The sequence below is a fragment of the Dermochelys coriacea genome, chromosome 2 (assembly GCF_009764565.3).
Source record: "Dermochelys coriacea isolate rDerCor1 chromosome 2, rDerCor1.pri.v4, whole genome shotgun sequence".
NCBI classification, from domain to species: domain Eukaryota; kingdom Metazoa; phylum Chordata; order Testudines; family Dermochelyidae; genus Dermochelys; species Dermochelys coriacea.
In genome coordinates this window covers 203,557,403-203,577,988 of record NC_050069.1, presented here as the reverse complement: position 1 = coordinate 203,577,988, position 20,586 = coordinate 203,557,403, and the positions used below count along the sequence as shown (strand labels likewise).

At 39.8% G+C, this 20,586-nt stretch overlaps 1 long non-coding RNA gene across 2 annotated transcripts in view; it reads left to right on the top strand.

Annotated features, from left to right (window-relative positions):
- LOC122458956 overlaps nucleotides 1-20,586 on the top strand; it is a 154,574-nt gene that overhangs the window by 14,972 nt on the left and 119,016 nt on the right. Inside the window, exons 2-3 of one of the 2 annotated variants that reach the window (XR_006279329.1) lie at nucleotides 1,484-1,562; nucleotides 8,675-8,911. This is a non-coding gene — a long non-coding RNA (uncharacterized LOC122458956). Of the gene's footprint in view, nucleotides 1-1,483; nucleotides 1,563-8,674; nucleotides 8,912-20,586 lie in introns of those variants that run through there. The other variant, XR_006279328.1, reaches the window with a different exon arrangement.

Below are 20,586 nucleotides of genomic sequence, written 5' to 3'. Positions count from 1 at the left end.
ACAGTACTTTGCAAGAGTCTGTTTTAAAGAACATAATGACTGTCACTGCATACCAGCATGTAAATTTGTAAATGGTCAGGAGGAGGGATGTTATTCTAGATAACTTATATATTATGTTTTCCTAACTGATGTCCCTTCATGAACATACTTTTTAAAATATTCAGCTGCTTTATATGCCATTTTTTTCCCAACTTTACTACTTGTAAAGCAATACACACATATGCTGCATCACAGATAATGGTCCCATCATATGAAGGGGCTTAGAGTTTTAATGTAATATATGAAATTCACATGGAAGGAAGTGTTGCCTCAGATGGGCAAGTATTGAGTTTGCAGGTACTTGCGTGGACCTGTGGTTATTGTGGTGATATTCATGTATAGTATGTGCCAGCCCTCTGTGATTTGACATAGTTCCCCAGAGTACCAGTTCTAGTGGGGATTTTAAAACTCCACCAAATCAGCATCACAGATGCTGTGTTATTCTCAGTATATCATCTTCCAATTTTGATATGTCTGGGGAAAACTGGTGGGGAAAAGACAAGGATATCAAAATACATGAGTCAGCAAGAACCCCCTTGTTTGAAGGTATCTGATGTCTATATTTCTGCTTTAGTTCCTCATAAATTGTATATAATTACTACCATTTGATATAAATGATTTCATATTTAGGAGCTACTTGCAGGATAAAGTGTATGGGCCAAATTCATCCCTGGTATAAATTTAAACTAATTAGAATTATACCAAGGGTAAATATGGCTTGGTGAATCTGGGCTATTGTACATAGTAAGAGGAAAATCAATGGTAATGTATAAGGAAACCACTTGTGCTCTTGGCTATCTTTCTGCAAAAACTTTCTAATGGGTTACAGTAGATGGTTTTATTTTTATTATTAATTTTTTTTCAGACTAATGCTCCACCTGGCTTTTTAAAAAATAAAGTTAAAGAGATGGATTCATGCTTTAAAAAACATCAAGCAATTTGGAAAGGAAGGAAAGGAGACAACATGGTGTTAACCAACTTGCTGGAGTTTGTTATTGTGGGAACTCCTCTTCCTGAAACCCACTACTGAATTTCTTCAGGGAGGAAGGCTTCTATCAATACCAGCGGTCTCCACCCTTCACTAGGATGTGCAATATTAGATGCCACTCGTTGAGAGTGGAATACAGTTACATTTATTAATATGTCTAAAATAGAAAATCTTGTTGTCAATATACACTTATTAGTACTAAGGTGCAAATGAACTATATTCTTATTAATTAGGTGGCTGACTAGATGACTGACTCATCTGTTCCACCAGATGAAGGGACACTGGGAGTGATGACCTATGTTGGGCCTTTCCGAGTTGATTTCTTTGGTGAATCTATGTGTTGGCATAGATCCTGCTCCAATTTTCCATTTAAAATAATCATTCTCAAATTTACACAAGTGAGCACTCCATTTAAATTCTTTTAAAAATGTGATAATTTTGTTTTGTTTTTTACAGTCAGCGATGCATCGCACTCGTAAAACCCCAGGGGACTGGGACACGCAGATGTAAGCTGAACAGATCTCTTTAGGAAAAGGTAAACTAGACTGCTTTTTCTGCTATATTATCCAAAATACTCTGCCACATAGTTCATTCAGGTGAAAGGTGTTGGATTACAAACTTTAATTGCCATTTACTGATGTTGCCTTTGTCAGCTGCTGAGAACTATAAGAATTCTAAGATGGGTAGGTTATTCTTTTGTTCTTCATTCGGTGTTGCTCAGCCTATGTGAAAAGTCCCTTCTTCTCCAGGAGCTCTGGCCTTTTAGGGTATGTCTACGCCACAGTTAAACACCCAGGGCTGGCCTTGTCAGGTGACTCGGGCTTGCAGGGTTTGGGCTATAACTGCTGAATCTTGCAAGTGGAGAGGGTCCCAAAGCCCAAGCTCCAGTCTGAGTCTGACCATCTACACCACAATTAAACAGCTCCGTAGCCCAGTTCAGTTGAGATGGGCCATCTGATGTCAGTGTAGACATATTCTTATTGTTTTAATGCATCTGTACACTCTTAAGAGCCATATTCAGCTGTGCTTACTCCACTTTATGCTCTGCAATATAGATATCAACATTTGCATAGCTAGACTGTGGCCTCAGTTCAGCAAGATACTTAAGTCTGTACATTGCTTTAAGCACATGACTACTCCCATTGAAATAAATGAGATTACTAATCTGCTAAAGGTTCACATGAATTTAAGGACCTTTCTGAATCATGGTCTATGTAATGACGTGTGGCACCATCGCATTGAGAAACACTCCCACTTCTTTTTTTAAGGTTATCCATGATTGCCTCAGCTCTGTCAGGCCATAGAAATAATTATTTGTTTATTAGTAATTCGTCTCCAGGGAATAAATTGTCAAGAAAAATATTCTATGATAGTGAATTGGGGAACATATTTACAGATGTGCTGTATACCAGAAGAGGTCATACATAACTGAACTGATGTAGTTTCTTGCACCTGCTTTAGTCGGAAGAGAACGCTGTTATGATACTGTAAATGATTTTTTCCCATAAGTGTTTTGTTTTATGTAAGAAAACAATGGAGGTTGGTGCCCAAAATAAATGGTGGCACTAAAATGCCAGGAGACCCATCATCTCACAACCTCTGCAAAGTGAAAAACTAGTGAAATAGGGAAGCCTTAACAGGCCACTGTGTTAGTTACTGCATGTACATATAATATGAGTTAGTACCTGACCCAAAATGCTTGCAGTCTAAGCAAAAATTTACAATTCTCGTAGTCTACTGATCCAAAACAATTGGCAGAATAAATTTGAGAATAATTTCATATAACTAATACGCTTAAGAATTTTTTGACTAGAAACTAAAAGTAAAATTTATTCAATAAATTGTTGAATAAATTAATCCTAGATGATTATTCACTTAGCTTTAAGTAAAGGCAACTTTTCAATGGAAAGTAGTGATGGTACTCAATACTTTGTGGATCTGAAATCATGTATAAAGGACATGCGGTAGCCAAACTGTGATACAAGTACTTATAGGGGAGCGGAACTCTGAAAAAGTGACTAAAAATGCATTGTGTGCATTACTTGTTTATTGTTGATTAATAATTCCCATATCCTCAGTCAGCAAGCGAAAAGATGATTTTCTAACTGCCAGTACTGCATACTTCCCTTGTGTTGAGATAGTCAAGATTATGATCTAGGAAAGCAACTTGATTTAGGACAGCACTTACTACTTACGCACGCTTTCCTAGTTAAGTGCCCTGATTTGGGGCCCAAACTGGGTTCTTACCTCTTTGTGCCTCACCAGTAATAAAAGTTCTGAAGACTAAATTAGGCTCTTAAGACCAGATTTTTAAAGGTATTTAGACTTTGTGGCATACAGCATTGCAAAGTCTAACTGATTTAGGAGCCTAAATCTCAATTTTCAAATGACAGTCAATGAGATTAATGCTCCTGATTGCCTAAAATACATTTAAAAATCTGGGCCTTATTGTAATTTAGGCTAACCTACTATCTTCCAGTTGTCCAATGTTCTTGATGATAGGGGAGTTGCCCAGGTGTGACTGGGTGAAACTCTGTAAACAATTTTGCTGATAATGCACAAAACTGAATCAAATTTTGTTTGTTCTCTTAGCAGTTTTGTCTCTGTGTTGTTAACGTGAGTAAAAACAGTAAAAAAAAATTTATTTCAATTGCAAAAGTAAGCAAATCTGATTCAGAATACAGAAAGGAAGGAGAAGTCATTTTTTTCATAGTCCCGTTTCAAAGAAGAACTGCACTTTAAGCATTTTTACAGACATGACTAAATAAGTGCCTGCCTAAGGCCAGCCATATCAACTTTCAAATCATCTAAAAGCTGGGGAGAGAAAGATTGGATACTAGTCATTGGTCACTTTCAGAATAATGTAAAAGGGCATGACTCCCATGAGATCCATTTTTCAGATCCCTACATAATAGGCATTTTTTCAAGCTAACCCTTCTATCAGGCAGAAACACTGAAAGTACAAGGGCTGTCATCTATCATGTCTGCCCATGAAGTTCAAAGAAGGATAAAATAAATTTCACTCTCACTTTCTCTTTGTTAAAGCTTTTTCCCCCCTTTTATTCTTTTATTCTCTTTAAAACATCATGGAAAATACACATGATGAATGGTTAAAGGTCAGTGAATATTGATCTTTTTAGTGCTCTCTTTATATGTGTTTTGTATGTCCATCTTTTTGTCGAGTTTCCTTATGAAAAAAAATACTCCTGAACCACTGAAAATCTAGTGCTGTTTTTTACCCACCTCTGAATGATTTTCCAATATTTTTTAAATACTCATCAGTAAAAGATTTCTATGAGGGTCTTTAGTCCTTCACAGTGTATTGAAGGACCACTTTATCAGGATCCAAGAAAATGCATTAATAAATTCTGCGGCGTGAAGTAGGTTCAAAATAATATGTACACTGTAGATAATGGAAACATGTTGACATTCTTAAGGTTATAAAAACACTTGAAGTTATCATAATCATAACATTGAGCAAGATTGAAGATTATGAAGTACAATGTCCCTGAAAATCCTAGAGCAGCATCTTTCCCATTTTACTAATTGCTGAGACACTTGAGATCTCAGTGTGATTTTTTTTTCTCTCAGCACAAATGAACAAGTGGAGGACACAGCACCTCTTTAAAAAGGCAGATGTGCTAAATAATTAATTCATAAAGAAAATCAGGGTGGGTACTAGAACCAAGATACTGTGATTTTTCCAGGTGAATTCTCGGGTAGTTCAACTAAAGAAGCAACTTTGTTACTGCGAATAAACGCTTGGATAAATCTCCTGTTTCTTCTTTGAGTACAAGTCGGTGGGGATCCCACTATAGGAGTGCACATGCCTTGTGTATGAGATCACATTTATTTTGAATAGCAGTGTGTTTGGGATTGTGCGTGCAACCTGTGCTGCCTCGTGCTCTGGCATAGGGGCCATAAAGGGCCGGGTAACAACAACCCATCCACAGTTCCCTCATATCACTCATGGCAGTGAGATAGAACCCAGTGAGTGTCCAACCCCCTACTTTCTTAGAAGCCCTCAGCTGGTTCATTTTCAACCCTTCAGATCACTCTCCCTCATGCCTACAAAGAGGAAATACCTCTCCCTAGTGGCTTTGCCCACATTGGAACTGGACATGGGCCCACAAAAGTGGAAGATGCTAGAGGGACAATAACAATGATTTCCATATCCACTCAAGGAATCCTCCTCATTGGTGGACAAGACAGTGACAGGAGCTCCCATGCCAGTGATCGATGACTTCAGAGCGTTTCCAGGACTTCCTGTGGAGAACTGTGACGATTCTAGACATTGAGATTATGTTCATACAGGAAAAGTATCACAAGCTCTTTGACATTATGAGTGTGACAACCCACTAGGATTGCCCTCCATTAATGAGGGGAGCCTGAAAGAGCTAAAGATCTATGGCAGACCCCAGTCATACTACTTCCCATCTCCAAGACCATGGAGAAAATGTATCAGGTGCCCCCAAAAGGTTGTGAGCACTTCTATACCCAGCTACACCCTTCTTCACCTCCGTAGTGCAAGGAAAATAAAAATCCTCTAAAGGCACTCTGATGGTCAAGGACCCTAAGAAGTTAGATCTGTTTGGGCACAAGGCCTTTTCATAAGGTGCTTCCAGTGATTAACTACTAGACATTGTCTGCCATATGTAATTACCCCATGGAAGAGAGGTCATCTTTTCTTTCAAAAATCCTGCAGGAATGTAGGTCTGAAATGAAAGACCATCAATGAGGGGCTATGAGAACATTGCTGCAGATGGCCATGGACACCTCTGATACAGTAGCTAGGTCAATGGCTACAGCCATCACAGTGAGGCAGGTGTTGTGGCTCCGGACATCATGCACAAAGTACAGGCTACAAATGAGGACCTGTGCTTTTGAGGAAAAAAAGCTCTTCAGCTAGAGGACAGATGAAGCGCTGCACTCTTTCAATGACTCAAAGTCTACACTGTGGGCCCTGAGAATTTACACACTGGCTCCATAGAGAAAGTCCTACAAGTATCAAGCCCAGCAAAGGCCTTTTTAGTCCTGGAGCTGAGATCATGAATTCCAGCAAAGGAAGAAAATTAGGTGTTCCAGGGCACCCATGTCCTTATCTTACTAACCCAGCCTACTCCTAGAGGCAGCAGATTTGACAGGTGTGTTGGGAGCCACACTGGAGCAGATCTGAAGCCTACCACTACCTTTGAGAATTACCTTGCCCCATTCCGCCAGGCCTGGGCAGCTGTCATAGCCAACAGGTGGGCATTAGACCTCATTGTCAAGGTCTACCACATACAACTCGATCCACTAACCCCCACTCTTTCTTGTTCTTCTTCATAAGAGCCTGTTACAATCAGAAATGGCATCATTACATTGTCTAGGTGCCATAGGAAAGGTACTGCAGGATAAGGGGGAAGAGGCTACTCAAGATATTTTCTTATCTTAAAGAAAAGTGTTATTTGCCCTATCCTAGACCTAAGGATATCTGAGACAAATTCATACTCCACTCAGATTCAGGATGGTAATGTTTGCTTCCATCATTCCATTCCTTCAGGTTCAGGATTGGTTTGTGGCTTGCGACTTACAGGATGCGTACTTCCATGTAGCTATCCATCCGATGCACAGGAAGTGCCTAAGATTCACAGTGGGGCCCAATTATCACCAGTATAAGATACTGCCATTTGGACTTTCCACATCACTGAGAGCCTTCCCAAAATGTTTAGTAGTAATAGCACACTTCAGAAGGAAAGGCATTCATGTCTACCCTTACCTGGACAATTGGCTGATCAAAGGCAGATCCCAGCAGAAGGCGGGCAACCTTAAAATTCATCCTCCCCTTGTTCTTTCAGCTAGGCCTCCTAGTAAACTACAAAACATAGTATCTCCTACCATTACAGATAATAATATTCATAGGCCTGATTGACTCCCGCTGACCTTCCCCAAAACAGGTTCCTGTTGATGCAGTTGCTTGTATGTGGGACAGAATTAAACCTGACACCAGTGGTGCAGCTGTGTATGGGGTTGCTTGGCTATGTCCGTGTGCACATACATGACGCAGCTTGTCAGGCTTCATATGCAACCTCTCCAACTCTGGCTCAGGTCAGTCTATTCTCTGAAAAAACACGATATGAACATGAAAGTTGTGGTTTTACCCAGAGAAAACGCAGAAATGTGCATGGAGGAGTACCATTCTCTTCCCCCTCCCTGACAAAGACATTAATCATGGGACAGAGACAGGTTGGAAAACCCATCTGGACCATCTATGAATGTAAAGGACCAGAAGACATGGGGTCCACTTCAGTGTCTTAGAGCGCAGAGCTATAAGAACCTACCTGTTCTTCACAATCCCACAGAGCATATCCTGATGGCCAACACCTCTGTGATACACTACATAAACAAGCAGGAAGGTGCACAATCATCTCCCTTCTGTCTGGAACAGTGGTGAGCTGGACGCGATTCGCACTGGTTTGCTGGAACCGGTTGTTAAATTTTAGAAGCCACGGGACAACCGGTTCTAAAGGGGCTTCTAAATTTAACAACTGGCCAAAAGTGGCGCCTTAGGGGCCGACTCCATAGGTGCTCTGGGGCTGAAGTACCCATGGGGAAAATTTGGTGGGTGCAGAGCACCCACCAGCAGCTCCCCGCCCTGCCCCGCGCCCGGCCCTAGCTCACCTCCACTCCACCTCCTCCCCTGAACATGCCACCCCCTCTGCGAATCAGCTGTTCGCACGGGAAGCCTGGGAGAGCTGAGAAGCAAGCGGCAGCTGCGTGCTCCGGCACGATGAGGTGGAGGCGGAGTTGAGCTGGGGCGGGGGGGCGTGAGGAGGGCCGCCCGCGCCGCAGCAAGTAACCTGGGGAGTGCAGGGGAACCGCTCCCCGCCCCAGCTCGCCTCTGCCTCCACCTCCCTTTTGGCCGGTTGTTAAATTTAGAAGCCCTTTTAGAACGAGTACAATACATTCCACTTAATAGCAGCCCCTTGGTTGCCAGAAAAAAAGTTGCTAATTAGAGAAGGCAGGTTTGTAGAGCTAAAGCCAGGGAAGAAAGTGCTGGAATGTGCTTTCCCTGGCTATAGCCTTGCAAGCCTGCCTGTGGACAGAGCAGCAGCAGGGATGGGGGTTTTTACAGGGACCACAGGTCCTGGAGGCCCACGGACATGCATGGTACCTCTCCATGCTCTCTCTGGGGGTTGGGGCTTAGCACATCCCAGAGCAGCCCAAGGAGAGGTATTGTGCCCTGCTGGCAGACTCCCCTCTCGGCCTGCAGCCCTTCCATCCTGTGCCATGCCTGTGCACAGGCAGGCTTCTGGGGCTGCAGCCCCAGAAGGAAGCACTGGGATCAGCTGAGCACTGGCTACAGGCAGGTTCCTTTCCTGGCCTATGGCCAGGACTCGACAGGTGCACCATCCAGTGCGTCCTTCCCTGGCTGCTGCCTCTAAACCTACTTACAGCCGGGGCCTTTTTTTGAAAACTACTGTTAGGAAGTGGCATGCTGTTGCCAGCATTTGAGTCGCATTAACAGTAAAGTGAACGGACTGGGATTCGTTCCCAGCACAATGTTGCTGTTAATGGGAAGGAGTTACTGTCCAGATTGCTGTTAAGTGGCTCTGCTGTATCCTGCTAAGTCAAACTAAATTCTGTTTGCCTTTGCTTCTCACACAGGTGGTATCATTCTTCTGCAAGATGAATAGTGAAAAAGTTAATCTCAGGATTCAGGACAGTCTCCTAAAAGGGCCACTTAATAGACTGTTGTACTTTTAAAATGGCATTATCTTTGTTTTGTTTGCTTAAACTTATTAACACTAAGTTTAATAATAAACTCTCTGGGACCCTCAGAGTTGCTACCCTATAAACATGCAAATGATTTTTACAAACAATAAGCCTTTCAAAACTTTTGTATGGTACGGTAGCTAAGTATCACAGCATCACCCTCGTTTTCCAGATGAGTAACCTAAGACACAGAGAGATAATTCTCATGAGGCCACGCAGCAAGTCAGTTGCATAGTAGGTCCTATAGTGCTGAGTGCTCTCTTGTAACAACTAGAGTAAGCACCCTCTGTGTTTAACATTAAAGTATTAACTTCTTCCCTGTCACACCATTCTCAAACTTGCAGGCATAATGAGATACACTCGTAACAGACATGTCTACTGTAACAGTGTCTGCTAGACCTGTTTCTGTTAGTCTTCTCTCCAACACTCATTGCAGTGCTTATTACTAAATCTGACACTAGGGATATAGGGCAACCAGCTTCCAGGTTCACTAGTTTGCATTAGTGGGGGGGGAGCAGCAAGTATGCAAACTCTTATTTCACATTAGTTCCCCCAGGTAGGAAATTCTTCCAAGGAGATCATTGAATTTACCTGTTTCATATTTCAACCACCATTGTACGATGCCCAAATGCACATAAAGCATTTAAGCAAAACTAATTTGGATCTTCTTTTGTAAAATGTTAGTCGGATTAAAGGATCAGGTAGCCAGTTTCCTTACAAGAATCACTAGAGGGAACCATACTGAGGAAGAGAGAAAATAATTAGGACAGCAGAAAACAGGCAGCACGCATCTCAACTGCAACGGTTCCTGTACAAACTCAGCCTATAAAATTATATTAGTTTGCTTATCAAGCAAGCTTCTTTCCAAATTTAATAGCTACCTATATTACATGGACTGTATTAACACCTGTGACTTTTATATTGTAGACAATTTCCAGATCTTCTGAGCTAGAGTTCTTAGCACATTGCCAAAAAGATTTAACTACTAAGGCTAGCCCAGTGGATGAAGATATTTTAAAATAAGCTATATGTTATTTTTTAATTATATACATATATATATCATGTTTCATCAGATGCAGTATTTTACACATTTGTTGTGGATTTAGTAATACATACATAATTATAATAAAATTTGCCAGATTTTGGATCCCATGACTAGAGTTCCTAAGTGCTACAGTAATATAAATATAAAATACAATAATACATAAAATAGTTAAAATATTTTTCAATTTATTTAAAATATAGTGAGGCAGATATTCACTATAGGAGGTGTGCTCTAGTGAAGAGGCAGTGTCAGGGAGGGAACATGGACAGGATGTTCTGCACTCTGCTCTCCAGCAGTCAGAATGGGGGACATTTATATGTAGCTGTAAATTACAATAGTCCCAAGGCTGCTCTAACTTGAATCAGAGCCTGGACTTTTCCCTAGGAATATAGGCATCTACCTTTGCCCAGACCCCATTTTGTCCTACATGAAGACCATCTGTCCCAGCTGGAGTCAAGGCTCAAGGGCAGTGTTATACCATAAATATGCAAAAATGTGAAAACTGGCCTCATCAATGCTACTGCATGTGTGTGTATAATATATATATAAACTATCCCACCTTTAAATAAAAAATAAAGTTGGACATATTTTTACAAGGGAAAATATTAAGTATCTTCCATTTAGGGTTTGCTACCACTTCCCCTTTAGTAAAAATGATATAATGCATGCACAACACACACCCATATACCTAAATGAACCCCCTTTTAAAAAATTATCAATTTGGACTCAGGAAAAAAAGGATACGGATACCTGAGCATTTCTCCTTTGCTATACTTATGAACATTACTCTGTATTACATAAAATGTTTCAGATATTGAAGAAAGGTTGTTTGGTTATCTAAGCAATAGGCAAGTTTTTAGTCATGGACACCATGTAGAAATCAGTCAACCAGTAATCGCTAGGTAGCTGGTTACAAATTGTCCATAATAGTATTAAGGCTAGTCAACATTTTTCATAACGAAGTCATTTTAATCTAAAAATTGGCCTTTTCTTGAAATGAAAATTTTCATGAACACTGGATTATAGATAATTTGGTGTTTTTTTGCATTTGTGCTGCTTATGTGTTCAAATATTTTCAAATCAAAAACCTTATAGAAAGGTGGCGGGGGGGGGAGTTGTTAAATGATTTTTTTTTTGATAGCTAACATTTTTGATGTTTTAGATTTCAAAAATGGAGAGAAAAATCACCAAAACCAAAGCAGTTTTTGGTTTTTTGAAAATTTTCAACATTTACAATGAAAAGCAATTGTGATTTTTTTTGTTTGTTTTTATAAGACTACTTTTGCGTTTTTCAGCCAGCTCTAATTATTATTTGTTACACAGGAACATACACATACACACACACACGCAAAATGCTGTATAGAGTGATCCCATTCCCTTTAGCTTTAGATTGTCCATTATTCATGGCAAGGAGGGAATTTTTCTGTGTTTTGGAACATGGCTTACACTTTTAAGGGTGCGATCTCATAATTTGCTGAATAAATCAAATAATTATGTAGGGAAATTATATTCTGCTACATGGGAAGGCCTAGTCCTTGGTCCCCTACAGTTAGAGCTAGCTCTATGTCAACCATAAAGATGTTACTCCTTACTACCCACTAGTCAACACAATTAGCAGTAATGGAGTGTTTTTTTGGGGCCTTTTTTGGTTTTGGCCTGTGATATTTTGGTATCTTGCACTGCTTGGTAGATCTGCAACAACTGGTCTCTAACATCACTGTTCTCTTGTAAATACATTTTTTTTTCCCCTACTCGCCATCCAGTGGGATGTTTTGTAACTAATTCTGGAAAAAGAGCATGCAAACACTATGAATGTTCCATCCATCACATCATATTTGCAGCTGTCCAAGGAATACTCAACCTTTGCTTATTATTTGATAAGGTACAATATTTTGCTTATATCACTGCAATATTTTAATTAAAGTTTTGTATCATCGTTTCTATTATAACTCTTTATTTTCAGTAGTTTAGTGCTTAGTTATTAAAATTCACTCCAGGCTTCAAGACAACATAGTAAACATTTTTAATATAGTTTCTGCTTTTCTGAATGTGAAACTAAATTATTACTAGCAGAAACAAATGCTAACAAGATATTAAAATGGACAGTTAATCTTCCTGCCTGGTATTCAGAGCTCCCTTTGGGCTCACTCTGCACTACTGCACTGAACTTGCATCCAGCTACAATCCTGACTGCTAACTTTCTCCTCTCCACTCTTCCACCTTCAGTGAGGGAAAGACCCAACCTCTTATTTGTGCTGCTCCCTGTATTTGGAATTCTCCCACCTCCTCCCTTTGAGTGACAGAGTCACTTGCAATTTTTAAACTTCCCTTTAAACTTAATGTTCAAATGAGCTTGTTGTGATTTTATGTTTGAAGTTATAATATCTAAGTATTCTCCAGAATTGAGAGGAAATGCCAAAAAAACTGTGAGAGAGTTGCTGTATTTCTAGCCTGACCAGAAATGAGTAGTAAAAATCTAGCAAGGAAGCCTGTGATTTTGGGATTTGCAGCTTGTAATATTCCAATACTTTTATCTAATAGAACTGACATATCTCTGATCCCTGTATGCTAAATCTTCAGCCTTAGCTATTATGACAAAAGCAGTATGCTTTTTTGTATGAGGAAGGTTCTTACTTACCTTTCCGTTGATTTTACTCATGCTTGCTTCCTAACATTTGCCTATCTCACTGATATAGAAAGTACATAAGAGCTAAAGTTGTGCAAATCTATTTATTGGTTCCTAAATTTAAAAAGTCATTTAACAGGAGCCAGAACATGCTTTGAGGCTGAGCCCCTTAAGGCATGGGGAATACAAGAGAAATGTGGTGTAACTCTGAAATGTTGTAATAACCTATATTTACCACAAGGTGGCACAAAATTGTGTCTAATGAACTAATGAACCCTTGTGAATTTGGGATCCAGAGCTTCAGACTGGGCCTCAGCCTTATTTATTTTCTCTATAGCAACTTCCTAATATCTGTGTGTTTGCTCAGCAAAATCAGTTAGCTCCTATACGCAGTCTACACACACTGTAAAAATAACTGGGTGCAGTTTGGCAGGTTATTGTTGTGGTGAAGATATGGAAATAATAACTTTTCCCTGTATCTCTCTGAGAAGGTTCAGAAGCAGATCCCCTTGGGAGACCACTAGCAGCTAACAGTTAAAAGTCTGGATCCAGTGTCCTGGCTGAGTTGTGCTTGGTACAGGGCTGGAGTAGAGGCAAAGGTGGCTGTTTCTGTGGTTCCCTAACAATGAGAACAATAAGGACTGAAAGACACAATTTAAAAGCCAAAGTCAGCTCAAGACAATCTGCCACCCTAGGCAAAGCTTGAGAATGCCATCCCCCTCCAAATGCCTAGAACAGAAGTTCTCAATTTGGCCAGGGGGAGGGTTGGCATTGCCTTAGCCTTCTGATGGTTCACACCGGCACTCACACAGGTTTCACGTGGCCAGCCCTCCATCATGCTGAAGGGGGAGGAAGACGGATGGCTGGCCCAAATTTAAGTGGGTGATATTGCGACCTGGCATACAGCCAGGCAGATCTGCTGCTCTAGGAAGCTGCCTAGTTTGCCGATAGTTAGAGCAGCCTTGAGGCCATTTCAGCTGTCCATTTCCCCTGCACTGGGTGCTTGGGGTAGAGATAGTATAGCCCAACACTACCTAGTGATTGCCTCCAGCTTGAGGGAATGATCAATGGAATAATTAATACAACTTCATGGCCTCTTTGCATTGCTAGAGTAAAGGTGCCAAGAATCTGGTCCAATGTCTTCTGCTTGACAAGAAAAGTTATTCAAATGGTTTTCCTCTTATCGTGCAAAACAGCTGTAGATGGGTGAAAGGACACACCTGCATTGCCCCCGAGTGTTGTCCCCCGCCAGCTCTAGTATGCTTTTGACTGACACCTGGCTGGGCTAGTTATAATGTGTTTTTGAGTGACAAGTGAACTCATGTTTGATTAAGGAGTTTGTGTGTTTGCAGTGGAGTTGAGAGACCGAGAGAAGTGAGAAGCAGCATTCAGAGCAAAAGCTTGCTTGGGACTGGAATACAGAACTATATTTTGCTGGAGCCCTGAAATGAAGCTACACATGTCAATTTGGCTACTTTTGCTGTTAATCCATCTTCATTCATAGGAATAAAAAGAACTGTTTGTATCACAAATAAAAAGTAGATGAAGAAAATATCCTTGGACAAGAAGTAATTTACCACTTCAGAGAGATCCCATCATTTTGGTTTTGTCAGTGCTGCCATTTTTCACATCTCTAATGCTGAGCCTTGTCTACACTACAGCTTCCACCAATGTTAGCTGCACTAATTGGGAATAGTGGGTCTGAAAAATTATAACGTCGACAAGTTCAACTTTTTCTCTTAGTACTAGGACACACTGAAAAATGGATTGCAAGCCCTATTCTTCAAAAATTATCATTAGATAGAGAGCTTTCTTGATTTATATATTTATTTGTACATGTGTCCAACATTTAATAGTGAAGTTGATAAAAAGAAAAAAATTGCAAAGGCAAGCAGGTAAAATGGTCATTCAGCACATACCAACAAATATAGTCCTACCTTTTCATAAATGAATTGCAAATCTTAAATGATCAACATAATCACAAAATCTGCTAAAATGAGCCATAAATAATGAAATGAAAAATTGTGTACATTGGGTTGCAATGACATTCGCACTTCACAGCTTTTTGTAAACTTTTAAACAGATTACAGAACTGTTTTTCATACTAAAAAAAGGAAAAGAGTTACCATATGCAGATGGGTAGTGCTTCACAGGGGACAGTGACAAAGCATCAATTATAAGCATAACATTTTAATATACTGTTAAAAATCTTTTTAGAGTAAAAAAGGTGTTTTTCTGTATACCTTTCTATGTATATTAGGTAATCTTCTCTCTTTATCCCATAAATGCACCCCCATTTCTGGGTACTGTGTGGTGCAGAATAATGGGTTACAAAATGTTCTTCTGCAAGGACAGAAACGTTTGTGATCTCAGCAAATAACTGTGGACTAACAGAAAGTACATCATGAGCTACAGGGAAGACAAAGCAGTAACTCTCAAACATTCATTAAATGTCCTTTCGGCAAGATGTACTGAGGGCAAAAGTGTGAGGCAACAACTGTCACAGAAGTCTGCAGTTTTCTTACAGGCCTAGTTTTAAAGAGAAAGAATAATATTTTTTGATGGTGAATGTACTTAACCTATAGTTGCTTATACCTCTGGCTGTCCACCAAACAAATGGGCCAGTCTACCTCCACTCCCATTGCCAAATCCTTCCTCTACCGTTTGGCAAACATCTCAGCCCCCAACAATAAGTTCCCTATCACCAAATATCAAAGCCATTCTTAGCACCATGACCAGGCATATGCCCTACCCAGTTTGACATTTGACACTTTATATACTTACACACATGTGCTCCATTCAACCGGCATGTTACCTGTGTTTTTCCAGACATGCATTCCTATTAACTCTTCCAATTCAACTTCATTTCCCTGTCCAAAAGGGACTGGCCAACTTGGTCAGATACAATAAGGAAGACGAGGAAGAATGGTCCATTGGTTAGGATGCTCACCTGGGTCTCAAAAGAGCTGAGTTCAATGCCCTGCTTCACCACAGACTTCCTGTGTGACTGCAGGCAAGTCACTTTTTCTCTCTGTGCCTCAGTTCCGCATCTGTAAAATGGGGATAATAGCACCTTTGTACTTCAAAGGGTTGTTTTAAGGATAGATACGTTAAAGATTGTGAGGTGCTTAGATGATACTACTACTACTACTACTACTATGTAGCTGGGACTAAATAAGTACCTGAGAGACAGAATAAAAACTCTCCTGTAAATAGTATTCTTGGAGGCTGTTTTGCAGTATTTCCATCTTGAGTAGAAATGGAAAATACTGGAATCTAGCAAGAAAACTTGTGCTCAGTACTACCAGTGTAATTTTGCAGACTTAAGAGGTTTGAGTAGTCCCACTTAGGTCTGAATAAGTACACAAGTGGCAATTTGTTTTAGTTCATTTAGTTGAGGTTTGCAGTCCTTCCACTACCCCTTCATGTTACCACTGAAGCTTTCCCTTGACTTCCAGATGCACCTCTGCCATAGGACAGAATTTCTTGTCCCCATGTGCACATTTGATTTTTGACCCCTGCACCAGGAAGTATCCAGTGGGGTTACACTAACTGCCGCCTGATTAGTGAACAGGAGGAAGTGGTCTTCCCTAGACTCCTTTGATGCTTCTTCCCTATTGTTACCGAGACAGTAGTTATTTTCTTTTCTCTTCCCTACCTGGAGGTCTTGGCCCAACCACACAACTGTGTAAACCCACAGTCCATCTATAGACAGTCTCTCTTTTTATGTGTCCTCCACATCCACATTGCAAACATGCTGTGGCATGAGTCCCTGACAGAGTTCCTCAGGGCTCTTCCCTCTTCTTCTTGGTGCCCTGCAAACTCCTTCATAAATTTAACTGTGACATCCAGATGAACTGACTGGTGCTGCCTCACCCATACTTGGGTATTCTCAGGGAGACTTTGAAGAAAGTGTTCCAGAATCACAGAGCCCACAATCATCCCCACAGTTCAAGGATCTGGCCTTACCCAGTGAGAGGTTCAATCTGTTGACTTCTGTGCAAATGCATGGGGCCATATTCCTGCAGGCCATCTTGCTGCTCTAAATTTCTGGCATTATATTTCTGGACAGGCCCGTCTGGTCCAGGATGGCTACCTTAACCACAACACTGGGACTAGGTCTATACTGGGAGTTAGGTCAGCTTAACTATGGCACTCAGGGGTGTGGATTTTACACATTTCTGAGCAATGTAGTTAAGCCGACTTAATTTTCTAGTGTAGATCAGGCCTTCCTGAAAACTCCTTTCTGTGCCATTTTGTACAACACTTCCCCGTTAATGGGCTCATTGACTCACTAGCCCCAATCTGTCCTACTAATCAGGTACACCTCTGCCAATTAGGCCTTCTCCTGGGGAACGTAATTACTACTAACAGTGACCTGAGTGCTGGCTCAAGTGCTAGCCCTATTCACTCTGTCACAGATTCCAATATGAGTTGGATTTGGTACATTATTTTCTTTCTTGCATATGATTTTTCAAATGCTCATAACTTGATGAAATCAAAATCAGTTCCTTCCAGAACAAGGCTGTGCATTGCTTCTCTTTGGAGACTATTTCCATACTAACTTGCAGCTTTCAAACCTTAGCCCTTTCAGCTATAGGACTGTTTGAAGAAGAATCACAAGAATTTTACTAAAATCAGATAAGCATTTTTAGTCTTTTCTGAAAGAACTATTTTTACTCAAACTTTAGGCAGAAAATTGCACAAACAATTTCTGTCCAAAAGGTGAATCTTTCCCAAAGTTCTGATGGTCTGCAAATAGGATTTTTTGTGAAATAGTTTCCATCTCAACTAACTACAGTGTTCGCTGCCACTGCTTTTCCACTATAATAATAGTCTTCAGTGAGTTTGTAGCCAGTCTACTTCACCATTATAATAGAGGTTACATCATAACAGACATACTTACAGTCAGCACACTGTTGAGTACTGCATTCTCTTCTATACAATGGGATTTTTTTGCCTGGGAGATTTTCTTAACCACCTTTTGAAAAACTGCAAAGTTCAAGAAAATGAGATGGGCAATCTAGCTGCAGAAAATGAGTGTTGGAGAAGTTACAAAGCTATTTTGCTGCATTCCTTCTGCCACCTGCTTGTACATGTTTCTCTGAGAATCTTATTTATCACTTCGTCTGTCTGACTGGACCTAAATTTTAAGTCCATATATTGCTTTTGTTTTTAACTCAAATTTCAAATTTGTTTTGTTTTTGTTTTGTTTTCATTTCCTAAAAGTGCGATCTATTTTCAGGACATACTATTGCATATTTCAATTTTCTTCAGAACAGCACTCTTGGGTCTTTTTTTGTATCACAAACACACAGTAAGAATACCACAAATGAGGCAGCATTGGCTAGGTTTTAAAAATTTTTTGTTGTCATTGTGAAAACGGTAAATTACTCAATGTCATCTTGGCCTTTTCCATAATGCTGACAGCCTACAATTTCCTCTTCCCCTTTTAAGTATCAAATTTTTTTACAGTAGTCTATAAACTACCTCGTTAATCAGATAGTGTAAAATCCAATTAGAGACATTAGAATCCAGAAATACAGAAGTGTTAAGGAATTTATTTCTTGATTGACAAGAAAGCCAAATAGACTCATCTATTCAGAATATTAGCAACAATTAGCTGCCTTAGTTTCATTTATTGTGACATAAAAAATCTGGTTTATTGAGAGCTCTATTGAATAAGATTTCTATGATATGCACCATGAGAAAATATCTTCAAACTAAAATGATTGTTTTGCTGTAATAAATTGAACCATATGTACACTATGTTATTCAATCTTTTTTCTTCAAGGCATAAATTGATATTAAAGAACATTTAAGTCATAACACATGGTTATCCAGGCATGAACGAGGCAATAACCCATATAAGTTGTCAAGGTGAAGCCAAAGCATTTATTAGAGGTTTGTGTTGTTTTTGAAAAGTGCACGGTTGGATAAACATGGATTAGTGCTATTATGCTGCTACGATGACTCAAGTGTGTTTTTACAGTGTCAGTAATTTTTATGTTTAAAAATCACTGGTGCAGTATATTAGCTATAATTTATGTTTATCATCTTGTGTACTCTAATAGGTTTCAACAAACCATTTAACACTTCAGCTTGTGCATATACATTACTTAATAGGTATTTATCTTAAAAAAGAGATACTTAAATGGGACTTTCAAAGCTTGCAACTGAATGCTAAGAGCGAATACTGCAGTGAGGCACATTAACTTTTTTTTTCCAGTCGGCATTTAACTTTGAACAGTGTGACCATGCAATTTCTTTGTACACTTTGTTCCCAAGTGGAGCAAGAAAGATAGCTATATCATCTTCAAAGCCTGGCAGCATGAACGACATCAAAATCCCTGACATGGAGTGTCCGTCACACTTACTAAGTAGAGTGGATGTGATAAAGCCAACACAGCTGAAAATATCAATAACTTCCTGTCATCAGAGTTTGCCCTTTGAAGAGGGCGTAGCGCTTTATGTTGTCCTGATGAAGGGATATTATCGATAGCAGCCACAAATATTTATATTTCTTGTCATTATTATTTTTTCAGTGCTTTGGGTCTCCTGTTTTTAATAACCCCTCCCAGCCCCAAACACCCAACATTTTCTTTGAGGAACAAGCTTTCCCACAAACAAAAGAGACAGAATGGGGAGGAGGGGCAGTCAGGGAAGATCAATTAGAAGTGCCTAGCCACACTAGCCTTTTTGTGATAATGTATGAGTAAGGCTTAATTTATTGTGATACTATTGATTCTTTCAAGCAACACATTGCTTACTGAATGGGCTGTGCACATGATATATTTCTGTTCTAGACAGGCTTGGTATATATTACAAGTGTTTAGTACTTTCATAAAGGAGATTGATGCTAATTTAAAAATCATCACAAACTGGTCTTTCTCTCTTTTAAGCTATTACTCTGGAACTTGGGGGAAACCACTAGACAAATATAAATGTAACTTCTGGTTACCAACCTGAAAAAATACCAGATTCATTTGCCAGTGAGGTCTTTTTGGAGGGGTAAAAAGAGTTTGTTTAGAATCCTAAGATTATGGCCATGCTGATCTGCTCTGTAATAGATTTTTTTACAAAGAAGCTATCAATTCTCTTGACTCAATCAAGCATATCAGTTGGCTGAGTTGGCAAATAGAGAGGATTTATTACTCATGAGGGAAAAATTGACCAAGATGGACTACTTCGTATTGCAAACTACCTTTTTCATATAACCTCTTTCTTAAACATAATTAAAGAAACATTGGTATAACTTGGAAATTATTTTTAATTTCCAAATGGAGGTATTTATTTTCTCAAATTTTGTTATTTTTCATATGTGAGCAGGGAAAGTATTTTAAGAGTTTGGGTTTTGATCAATATACTTATCAAAATATAGATACATACAAATACCCTTTCTTTTATGTTGAGCCACTTCTAACATCTCTATTTCTACAAGATACACCTAAGGCTTCCCTGCATATAAACACAGCTGGCCAGTTTCAGTGCTTACAATAGGTCAGTGGATTCAGCTCCAGTAACTTCAGTGGCGTTGTGCTGCTTATACTAGTTCTGAATTTTCCCTTGCTTGGCTCACTGTGCAAAATACATCCAATTCACACTTGTAACAGTAATAGTATTCAGTCCTCTTCAGATGTAACATGTTTACTTGGAGTATTAACGGGACCCCAATGTTCAGGAGCTATAAAAACATAGAATAAGAGACAGTCCCTGACCCAGAGAGCTTATAGTCTAAAAATTATGCAGCCACTAGATATCTGTGTGCTGTATAGAATTCTGGACAGTCTGTGGTCCTTGGCAAACAAGGATAACAAAGCTGGAACTTGATCTGTGTGGAAGACTGTTTTTGTGTCTATATTTCATAGTTGTTTTTGTTAATAAATGCCCCCAGTTTAAGGAGGATTGATTTTATATGTCATGACATATAAAAGGGGGCATTGGAGCAATGCTAGTATCACTACCTTTATGCCAGCAATGCTCTTCAGTTTCTGCAACAGAACTCTGCTGTCCTTGTCCCTTGCTGCCAACAGGCCCTTTCTCCGACGTGCTCCTATTCTCTGAAGCAATACTGAACTCTTTCCCCTCTCTTGAGGCAGAATACCTGAGCCACTTTCTCTGCTTTCACCTCAC